Genomic DNA, 10,850 nt, shown 5'->3' with positions numbered 1-10,850 from the left:
AGCAACACAGACTTTAATGATTTAATGGATAAGGGAGCTTCCACAAATGAAGCAACATCCTGGAGTGACTCCACGGACTCCAGTGATGCTGTGTCCTGTGGACGGTGGGCAGGACATGGCCGCAGTCGTTGCTACCAGGAGGAGAGGGTGATGAACATTTACAGGGGAAGTGACATCAGGTTGGCTCACTGGTAACCAAAGAAACTAGCAGAAGGGCATCCCCTCATCTCCCCCTTGACAAGAACAATCACTAGCTGGGACCTGGGGCACATATGTAGGAAGGTCAGTCGTGTGAATAGGGAATGGGTAAGGCAGAAGTGTTAAAGCAAGGGATGTAGCGAGAACAAGAGAACAGCCATCTTGGGTGGCCTGCCATACCCTCCACCCCTATGTACCCTGCACAACCCTTACAACCTTGGTTTGCCCTTCTTCTGAGATATCCCTGGGGTCAGGTATGTAGAGGGGCACTGAAACTAGATACTGCAAATACAATACAGACAGAAGCAGCCGAAGAAAATTAAGAGTAAGATACCTAGTTTGCTGAGAACAGTTATTTGCCAGGATGTGGGCAAATGTTGGGGCCAAGTGCTTACCAGGTCAATGGAAAGGGAGTAAGTGGCAGCATTCAGTCCAGTTATAAGGAAGGTAAGGCTACCCCTGTTTTTTACAAACCCAGAGCCACTGCCACAGGGAGGAGAAGGCCCAGCTTTAAAGGAAACATTCTGTTGGCCTAGGCAGGAGTCAGCAGTCACACTACAGGTTTGCCATTCCATATTATTTGCATGTCATTAAGGGGAGACTTGAGTGTCCAGAAGCCAGCTATTCCATTCCACACAGCAAAGCCCAGGGGTGCTCATGGGCAGTCAGTTGTATATTAATGTTTAACAACAAGGGTCCTTTTGATGTATTAGCATGTGGGAAAAGAAGATGATTATAGTCACCCCCATGGGCAGTCATCCCCTCATAAGCACATTAACCAGAGTGATTTTTCATGGAAGTCCAGAGGAAAACAATGGCATCTCACTGTAGACCCAGCAATTATACTCATTTCCCAATGAGGCCATTGTTGCTGCTCAGTCCCTTAAATACATTTCTCCCTCTCAGACTAGGGACAAATGTAAGACATCTAAAGGGAACAATTCAGGGGATATCATGACAATAAAGCAAAATACAGGCAGTAACCACATTCTGAGATTCCCCACCTACCTGGGGTTTCTATCCTAGTTTGCAATACAGTTTAGAGATCTCAAGTTTTCAGTAAAACAGGAATATGTCCAAAATCACATTCACAATGGTTGCCTAGTTTTACCTCGGGTGTATGAACCACAGCTACTCCACTTGGACTTTCAAGAGTCTTCCCCTCTACACAATGGCCAAAGCAGGTGTACAATACACGTTCAATAGGCCACAAACCAGGCCACTCTACTCAGGAAAGTTAAAGCATGTATAAGCCAGAGTAACTCCCCCATACCTCGGTATGTACAAGTTTCCCCTGCTTTTCCATCATATCCACTTTTGATTATAAATCTTTCCACAGAAAACACCAATGATCTAAATATTTATCCTTCAAAGCTGGGGTAGTTCAGCTGCCCGGCCCAGGTCCAGATCATGCATGTCCTTCGGTGCTAGACCTCTTCCATTACTTGATTAATTTTAAACTTTAAATTATTTTTTGGCCACACTTGCAGGATATGGAAGTTTCTGGGCCAGGGATAGAACATGTACCATAGCAGTGACCTGAGTCACAACAGTGACAACACCAGTTCCTTAAAGAAAAGGACACCAGGAAACTCCTGGGCCTTCTTTATATAGGTCTAATTATCCACATATGGGGAAAATTAATCAGATATTGTGAACAGGCTCAGGAGTATGTTGATGAGGAAGCATTTTAGAGGTTGTACATTTTATCAGTTATACCCAGTTGTCACACAAGCATTGTACATGTGATTTTGTCAATAGACTTAGAACAAGAATATGAATAGTTATACTCTGTGAAAATACCATTAGATAATTTTCTTTTCCTCCTGAACATCAGGCAAAAATGTGGCTAACACAATAACTTTCATAAATCTAAACCTCAACTAAGAAAACTAGAATGTACTATCCACTAAAACACATGACTATGTTTTAACGGATATTAAATTTCTCTCTGAAATTTCCCTCATCTCCGCCAAATCAAATCACACAGCTAAATCAAGACTAACTTGTTGGCAAGCAAGTCTGGTCAATTGACTCTATGATCTCTCAAGGCCAGGAAAGTCATGTCAAAGGCTTTCCATCTTGCTCCACCTCAGTGGATTTCTTTCTTCTAGAACACCCCAAAATATTGAGATTTCTGCTCATTCTGGGAGACAGTCTTTCCTATTCACCTGATAAAGTTGCTTGTCACCCAAGAGTTTCCAATATCTGAAGTGACCAGGTAGAGGGAGAAGGAAAATGCTTCAATTCCATCCCCAAGTTTAGTTTAGCAAATTGCTTTAAGTCATAAATAACTTGAAGGCAAGAGCTTCCCTATACCTGGAAAGCATAGATCAAAACTAAAATGGATCAGGACCCTATGGAGTGTGCCCTGGTACAAATCCATTCCATGTCCTCCATTTCTTGTTTGCAGGAAGTAAGCCCCTCCCATCCAAGTGGAGAATGATAACTTCAGGCTGAATGCAAGATTCCTGGAACACCACCCTATTACCTCACAACCAATCAATCAGAAGAAAGTCACAGATCCTGTAGTCCTCACCCCAGATTTTGCCTACAAAACTTTTCCCCCAAAACCATTAGGGAGTTTAGGATTTCAGAGCATGAATTACCTGTTCTCCTTCTTGGCACTGCAATAAACCTGTCTCTGCTCCAGACCCCAATGTTTCAGTTTATTTAGCCTTACTGTGCATCTAGCAAATGCTACTTTTGGTAGCAGCAAAACTAGTAATATTTATTTAGCCTTACTGTGCATCTAGCAAATGAACTTTTGGTAGCAGCAAAACTAGTAATATTTCCAACAAAAACTATAAAAATTGTAATCATATTTAGCAGTTCATTGAGTAACCAATTCTTTGTTTATCTTTTTATAAAGCCATCAGATTTTCCATTAGGATTTTTTCATTTCTTACCCAATTCAGCAGTAAGATCTGAAATTTATTTATCAAAAAAAAAAAAATAGCAACTGTGAGGAGAGTATGAATACAGGATATTAGAAAGGCATTTGAAATTAAGAGACCAGCAACTTAAAAACAATCTTGGATACACACACACACACACACACACACACACACTACTATAGCAAAACCTCATGGTAACCACAAACAAAAGATCTACAAAAGATACACACACAAATAAGAAAAAGCAATCCAAACACAATACTAAAGATAGTCATCAAACCACAAAAGAATAAGAGGTAGGGAAGAAAAAAGATTCCCCCAAATAAATCCAAAACAATTAACAAAATGCAAAGAGGAACAGATATATCAATAATTACCTTAAATGTAAATGGATCAAGTGCTCCAACCAAAAGACATACACTGGCTGAATGGATACCAAAACAAGACCTGTATATATCCTGTCTACAAGAAACCCACTTCAAATCTAGAGACACATACAGACTGAAAGTGAGAAGATGGAAAAAAGGTATTCCATGCAAATGGAAATTTAAAAAAAACCTGGAGTAGCAATACTCACATCAGGCAAAATAGACTTTAAAACAAAGAGACAAAGAAGGACACTGCGTAATGATCAAGAGAATTAACCCAAGAACAAGCTATACCAACTGTAAATATGTGTGGACCCAACATAGGAGTACCTTAACATATAAGGTAAATGATAACAGACATAAAGGAGAAATTGATAGTAACATAACAATAGTGGTGGACTTTAACACCCCACTTATAACAATGGACATATTGTCCAGACAGAAAATCACTAAGAAAACAGAATTTAAATGACACATTAGACCAGGTGGACTTAGTTATATTTATATAGCATTCAATTAAAAAACAGGAGAGTACCTAGATTTCAGAAAATTGAAACCATATCAAGCATCTTTTCTGACCAAAATGCTATGAGATTAGAATCAACTGCAAGAAAAAAACCTGCAAAAACCCACAAATAGAGGCTAAAAAATATGCTACTAAACAACCAATGGATCACTGAAGAAATCAAAGATGAAATAAAAAAATTCCTAGAGACAAATGAAAACACAAAAACCCAAGCCTATGAGACACAGCAAAAGCAATTCTAAGAGGAAGTTTATAGCGAAACAAACTTACCTCAGCAAACAAGAAAAAAAAAAAAAAATCACAAATAAACAACCTAACTTTACACCTAAAGCAACTAGAGAAAGAACAAACAAAATCCAAAGTTAGTAGAAAGAAATCATAAAGATTAGAGCAGAAATAGAGACAAAAGACGAAAAAGATAGGATTACCCAAAACTGAACCAGGAAGAAATAGAACATATAAACAGACCAATTACCAGTACTTAAATTGAGTCAGTAATTTAAACTTTCAATAAACAAAAGTCCAGAAACAGAGGGTTTCACAAGCAGATTCTACCAAACATTTAGAAAAATTAAACACCTATCCTTCTGAAACTATTCCAAAAAAATGGCAGAGGAAGCAACACTCCCAAACTCATTGTGTGAGGCCACCATTACCCTGACATTAAAACCAAAGACACAACAGAACAAAGGGTGGGGGAAAAAAAATGTAATTGTAATGTATACATGTAAGGATAACTTGATCCCCTTGCTGTACAGTGGGAAAATAAAAGAAAGAAAGAAAGAAAAAGGTGGAAGTTACAGTTTTCCACATTCTAAATAAAATATATTTTAAAAGGTAAAAAAAAAAAAAAAAAGATACTACCAAAAAATTATAGGCCAATATCATGGATGAACATAGATGCAAAAATCCTCAGTAAAATAAAATACTAGAAAACCAAGTGCGACAATTCATTAAAAGGATCATACACCACAATCAAGTTACCAAGTGGGATTTATCCTACAGACGCAAAGATTTTTTTAATATTGGCAAATCAATCCGTGTGATACACCATATTAACACATTAAAGAATAAAAACCATATCATCTCAATAGATGCAGGAAAACCTTTAGTTTATGATGAAAACTCTCCAGAAAGTGAGCACAGAAGGAACATACCTCAACATAATAAAGGCCATATATGGCAAACCCACAGCTAACATCATACTCAACAGTGAAAAGCTGAAAGCATTTCCTCTAAGATTAGGAACAAGACAAGGATACCTAGTCTTACCACTTTTACTGAATATAGTTTTGCAATAGCCATGGCAATTGGAGGAGAAAAAGAAATACAAGGAATCCAAATGGGAAAGGAAGTAAAACGGCCACTGTTTGCAACTGACACAGAAAATCCAAAAGACGCTATCACAAAACTACGAGAGTTCATCAAAAAATTCAGTAAAGGGAGTTCCCGTCATGGCGCAGTGGTTAAGGAATCCGACTAGGAACCATGAGGTTTCGAGTTCGGTCCCTGCCCTTGCTCAGTGGGTTAACAATCCGGCGTTGCCGTGAGCTGTGGTGTAGGTTGCAGACACGGCTCGGATCCCGCGTTGCTGTGGCTCTGGCATAGGCCAGGGGCTACAGCTCCGATTAGACCCCTAGCCTGGGAACCTCCATGTGCCATGGGAGCGGCCCAAGAAATAGCAAAAAAGACAAAAAAAAAAAAAAAAAATTCAGTAAAGTTGCAGGATGCAAAATATACAGAAATCCCTTGGATTTCTATACACTAAAAATGAAATATCATAAAGACAAATTAAGTAAACAATCCCATTTACCATCACATCAAACAGGATACAATACCTAGGAATAAACCTACCTAAGTAGGCAAAAGACATGTACTTTGAAAACTATAAGACACTGATGAAAGAAATTGAAGATGACACAATCAAATGGAAAGATATACCATGTTCTTGGACTGAATGAATCAATATTGTTTAAATGACTATACTACCCAAAGCAATCTACAGATTCAATGCAATCCCTATCAAATTACCAATGGCATTTTTCACAGAACTGGAAAAAAAACAATTTAGAATTGAAATGGAAACACAAAAGACCTCTAATGACAAAAGCAATCCTGAGAAAGAAAAATAGAGCTTGAGGAATCAGTCTTGCTGGTTTCAGACTATACTATAAAGCTACAGTTATCAAAACAGTATAGTACTGGCATGAAAACAGACATAAGAACAATGGAACAGGACTGAAAGCCTAGAAATAAACCCACACACTTATGGTCATTTAATCTACAGCAGGAGACACAAGAATATGCAATAGAAAAAAAGACAGTCTCTTCTATAAATGGTACTGGGAAAGCTGGACAGCTATATGTAAAAGAATGAACTTAAAACATTCTTTAACTCCATATACAAAATAAAATTCAAACTGGATTAAAAACCTAAATGTAAAACTGGATACTATAAAACTCCTAAAGGGAAACAGATGCAGAAGTCTCTGACATAAATCACACCATTATCTTTTTGGATCTACTTTCTGGAATAATGGAAATAAAACCAAAAATGAACAAATGGGACCTAATTACACTTAAAAGCTTCTGCACAACAAAGGAAACAGTAAACAAATGAAAAGACAACCTACTGAATGGGAGAAAATATTTTCAAGCAATACAACTGACAAGGGATTAATTTCCATAACATACAAACAGCTCAATATCAAAAACAAAAAACAATCAAAAAATGGGCAGATGATCTAGGCATTTCTCCAAAGATGACACACAGATGGCCAACAGGCATATGGAAAAAGGCTCAACATCACTAATCATTAAAGAAATACAATGAGGTATCACCTCATACCAGTCATAATGGCCATCATCAATAGGTCTACAAATAGCAAATGCTGGAGAGGGTGTGGAGAAAAGGAATCTTCCTACACTGTTCATGGAAATATGCAGTCACTGTGAAGAACAGTATGGAGGTTTTAAAAAAAACTAAAAATAGGAATTCCCTTGTGGCATGGTGCATTAAGGATCCAGCATTGTCGGCACAGTGGCTCGGGTCACTGCTGCGGCAAGGGTTCGATCACTGACCCAGGAACTTCCACATGCTGCAGGTGTAACAAAAAAATCTAAACTAAAAATAGAGTTAACATATGATCTATCAATCCCACTCCTGGGCATATATCTGGATAAAACTCTATTTGGAAAAGGATACATGCACCCCAATGTTCATAACAGCACTATCTCCAATAGCCAAGATATGGAAGTTATTTAAATGTCCATGGACAGATAAATGGATAAAAAAATGTGTATACACACACACACACACACACACACACACACTGAAATAATGCCATTTCCAGCAACATGGATGGACCTAGAGATTATCATACTAAGTGAGGTAAGCCAAAGACAAATATATGATATTGCTTACATGTGGAATTTTTAAAAATTATACAAATAAAATTTTCTACAAAACAGAAATGTTCTCATAGACATAGAAAACAAACTTATAGTTACCAAAGGGAAAGGTAGGGGGATCAACTAGGAGTTTGGAATTAATATATACACACTGCTACATAAAAAATAGATAACCAACAAGTAACTACTGTATAGCACAGGGAACTGTACTCATTGTCTTCTTATAGCCTATAAGGAAAAAGAATCTGAAAATGAGTATGTGTAACTGAATCACTGTGCTGTATACCTGAAACTAACACAACACTGTAAATCGACTATACTTCCATTTAAAAAATAAAAAATAACTCAGGTTTCAAGTTACCAAAATCTGGAGAGACTATTTTAGATAGACATTCCCAAAACATAATTATTCCTTTGGAGTGAACCTGAAAGCTCTTTTTTTTTCCCTCCTTTACTCCTTGAGATCACAGGTGATTCAAGTTCCTGAGAGCCCCGGCAGGTCATTTACATCTCAAAGGCACAAGAAGAGAAATACCAATTCCTTGGAGAGCTAGCTTAGCCAATTACCAAAGGTTCACTCTGATGCTCAGCAGAGCCATTAGGAGCCATTGTTCTCCAAATGTCTGCGTGGCCCTCATTCCTCAAGAACAGCCACCACGGGGTCCCACATATTAGATGGCCACCCCAGGATTTCCCCGCCCTCCTGCAACTTTCGGGATCATCCCCACAACTTCAGGGCCCCACATGCTAGTGGATGGCCCTGCCACTGTCCATTCCCCTTACTTCTCAACATCTTGGCGCTCATGGGAGTTTCCTTGGTCTCCCCGCTGCTCACCAATTGTTGGGCATCACTCTGCAGGCCTAAAAGTCTTGTATGTGCCCAGCTTCAAGATCAAAGAAAGAGCCTGGTATTAGCAACAGAGACATCAATGGTTTAATGGATGGGGAAGCTTACACTTTTGAAGCAAGGTCCTGGAGCGACTCCCCACCGTGGGCTGCAGAGGACAGGAGGACAGGGGGGCAGACTCCTCTCCCAGTAGCAAGGGGAGCTTGCCAGTTATAGGGTGAATTGAGGGCTTGCTGGCTCCTTGGTTACCAGGGAAACCAGCAGGGCCCCCGCCCCTCACCACCCCCTTGATAAAAAAAATCACCAGCTGCAGGGCTGAGCCAAGTATGTAGAAAGGTCACTAGCACACGTGTAGGTGAAGCAAGCACTGGTGGAGCAGGGGAATGTACAGAGAGCAAGACAACAGCCATCTTGGGTGGCCTGACCACACCCTGGTGAATCATGAAGGGTAATATGCAGATTACCTAAATTAGTAAAATAGTTCTGGAAGGGCTCACAGTAACTATTAGTCATGATCACTATTCTGAAGTGATACACTGGTGTTGATGTTTTCATTCCAGTGGGTTCCAATCCTACATTTCCTTTACCTTCCCATAGTTCTGTGGACCCCAAAAAAAAAAAATGTTGCTGGCCACTTCAGTAAGCAAAGAATATCACCTGCCATTCCAGTAAGCAACAGATATTGCCTGCCATCAAGCCATCATCCACGGCAGCTGCCCCTCAGGTGTGCCTTCAGTGGAATTCAGCGTGGAGGAAAATGGGATGCTGGCCCTAGAGAGTTAAAGTGCATATCTAAGGAATAATGTCAATGAGCCGAGACTCTTTCAACTTCTCATACATTGAAAAACACAAGCTAAAATCATTACCTTCAGATGTCTCTTTTTTTGGAATCAGTCATTAATCTTTTGATGTTCTACTACTTTTTTTCTTTTTCCAACAACAAAAAAAAAGGACAGGAGGACAAGGGATATCCTGGCTCCTTCCTTACCTCTCTGGACAGTTCTTCAGAGCTATCAGATGCAGCTGAGAGAAGTGTAACTTTGCATTTATTATTAGTATTTTGGTTGGTCCCCTTGTCCCGGCTCAACATTCTCTCCTCTGTACCTGGCTCATTGCCTGCTACTCTGTCGCTCAATAACTATCTGCTGAATGAATGAGAGGATGGAGGTTCCTGCAGAGAGAGAGAAATGGGAGAAATGTGGTGCCTTTGGCCCCAGACTTGGCTTCCCTTACAGAGTCCCAGGGAGGAAAGCCTTGGAAACAAAGATGCCCTTGTCCAGACACCCAGCCCCACCCCCTCATTGTTCTCTTCTGCATCCTGGCCAGTCTGCGGAGGGGAGCAGAGATGAGCCCCTTTGTGCTGCTTCCCCAGTTCCTCTCCTGCTGGGTGGAGCCCACAGCTGCCTCTTTCCTCTGCCAGTTCTTCCTAATCCTGAGGGTCTCGCCAAGCCAGGGATTTTGGCAGTGTGGGCTTCTCTGTGAGGGGTCCTCAGGGGTCAGGCACCCTTGGAGACACATGGGTGCAGAGGGAAGGGTGTCTGCCTGCCCTCTCCTTCCCAGTCCAGCAGTTCCTCCCCCTCCATCAATGTCCATGCAGAATCGGCTCAAATGAAACCGGGAAAATCAGGCTGGAGTGGGAACCCTGAGCAGCACTGAAGTGTGGGCCACAGACCCGAGCTGAGAACTCTTTGTTCCTGGTCCCTGACAGGAGCGAGTTCAGAAAATGAGGGTGTTTTGAAATGTTCCCTTGTTAGAGCATTAAAGTACCATTATGACTGTTGAATCTAATAATTTAATAAGGGGGTTAAATGAACCATTAAGTCCTAGAAAGGGATGGAGGAAACTTAAAAGCGTATGACTAAGTGAAGTCAACCGGAAGCAGCTCCAAACTGTGTGACTCCTACTATATGACATTTTGGAACAGGCAAAATTATGGAGGCAGTAAAAGGACTGGTGGTTGCCAGGGGTTGCAGGGAGGGAGGGATGAATTGGCAGAGCACCAAGGATGTTTAGGCCAGAGAAATTACTCTGTTTAATATTATAATGGTAGATATGGGTCATTGGTCATTTGTCAAAACTCACAGAATATACAACACCAAGAGTGAAGCCTCCTGTAAACTATGCACTTTGGGAGATGACATGTCAATGCAGCTTCATCGACTGTCACAAATGTATCGCTCTGGTGAGGGATGTTGTTCGTGCAAGAGCTCAAGCGTGTGTGAGGGCAGGAGGTACATGAGAACAGTCAATTTTGCTGTGAACCTAAAACTGCTCATAAAAACAAAGTTTCTTTGGAGTTCCCAGCATGGCTCAGTGGTTAATGAAACCGACTAGTATCCATGAGGATGAGGGTTCGATCCCTGACCTTGCTTGGTGGGTTAAGAATCAGGTGTTGCTGTGAGGTGTGGTGTAGGTCGCAGATGCGGCTCGGATCCCACATTGCTGTGGCTGTGGCCTAGGTGAGCAGCTACAGCTCCGACTCAACCCCTAGCCTGGAAACGTCCATATGCCTCGGGTGCAGCCCTAAAAAAATAAAATATATATATAATATTTTATATTAAATATATCTATAACACGAGAAGGGGCTCTGCATTTTCTATGTC

Source organism: Sus scrofa, chromosome 1, assembly GCF_054392235.1.
Source record: "Sus scrofa isolate SSC_HxYL_T2T_F1_AM1 chromosome 1, Sscrofa_HxYL_maternal_Yorkshire_Landrace_v2.0, whole genome shotgun sequence".
Classification (NCBI taxonomy): Eukaryota; Metazoa; Chordata; class Mammalia; order Artiodactyla; family Suidae; genus Sus; species Sus scrofa.
Note: the sequence above shows the minus strand (reverse complement) of the source record.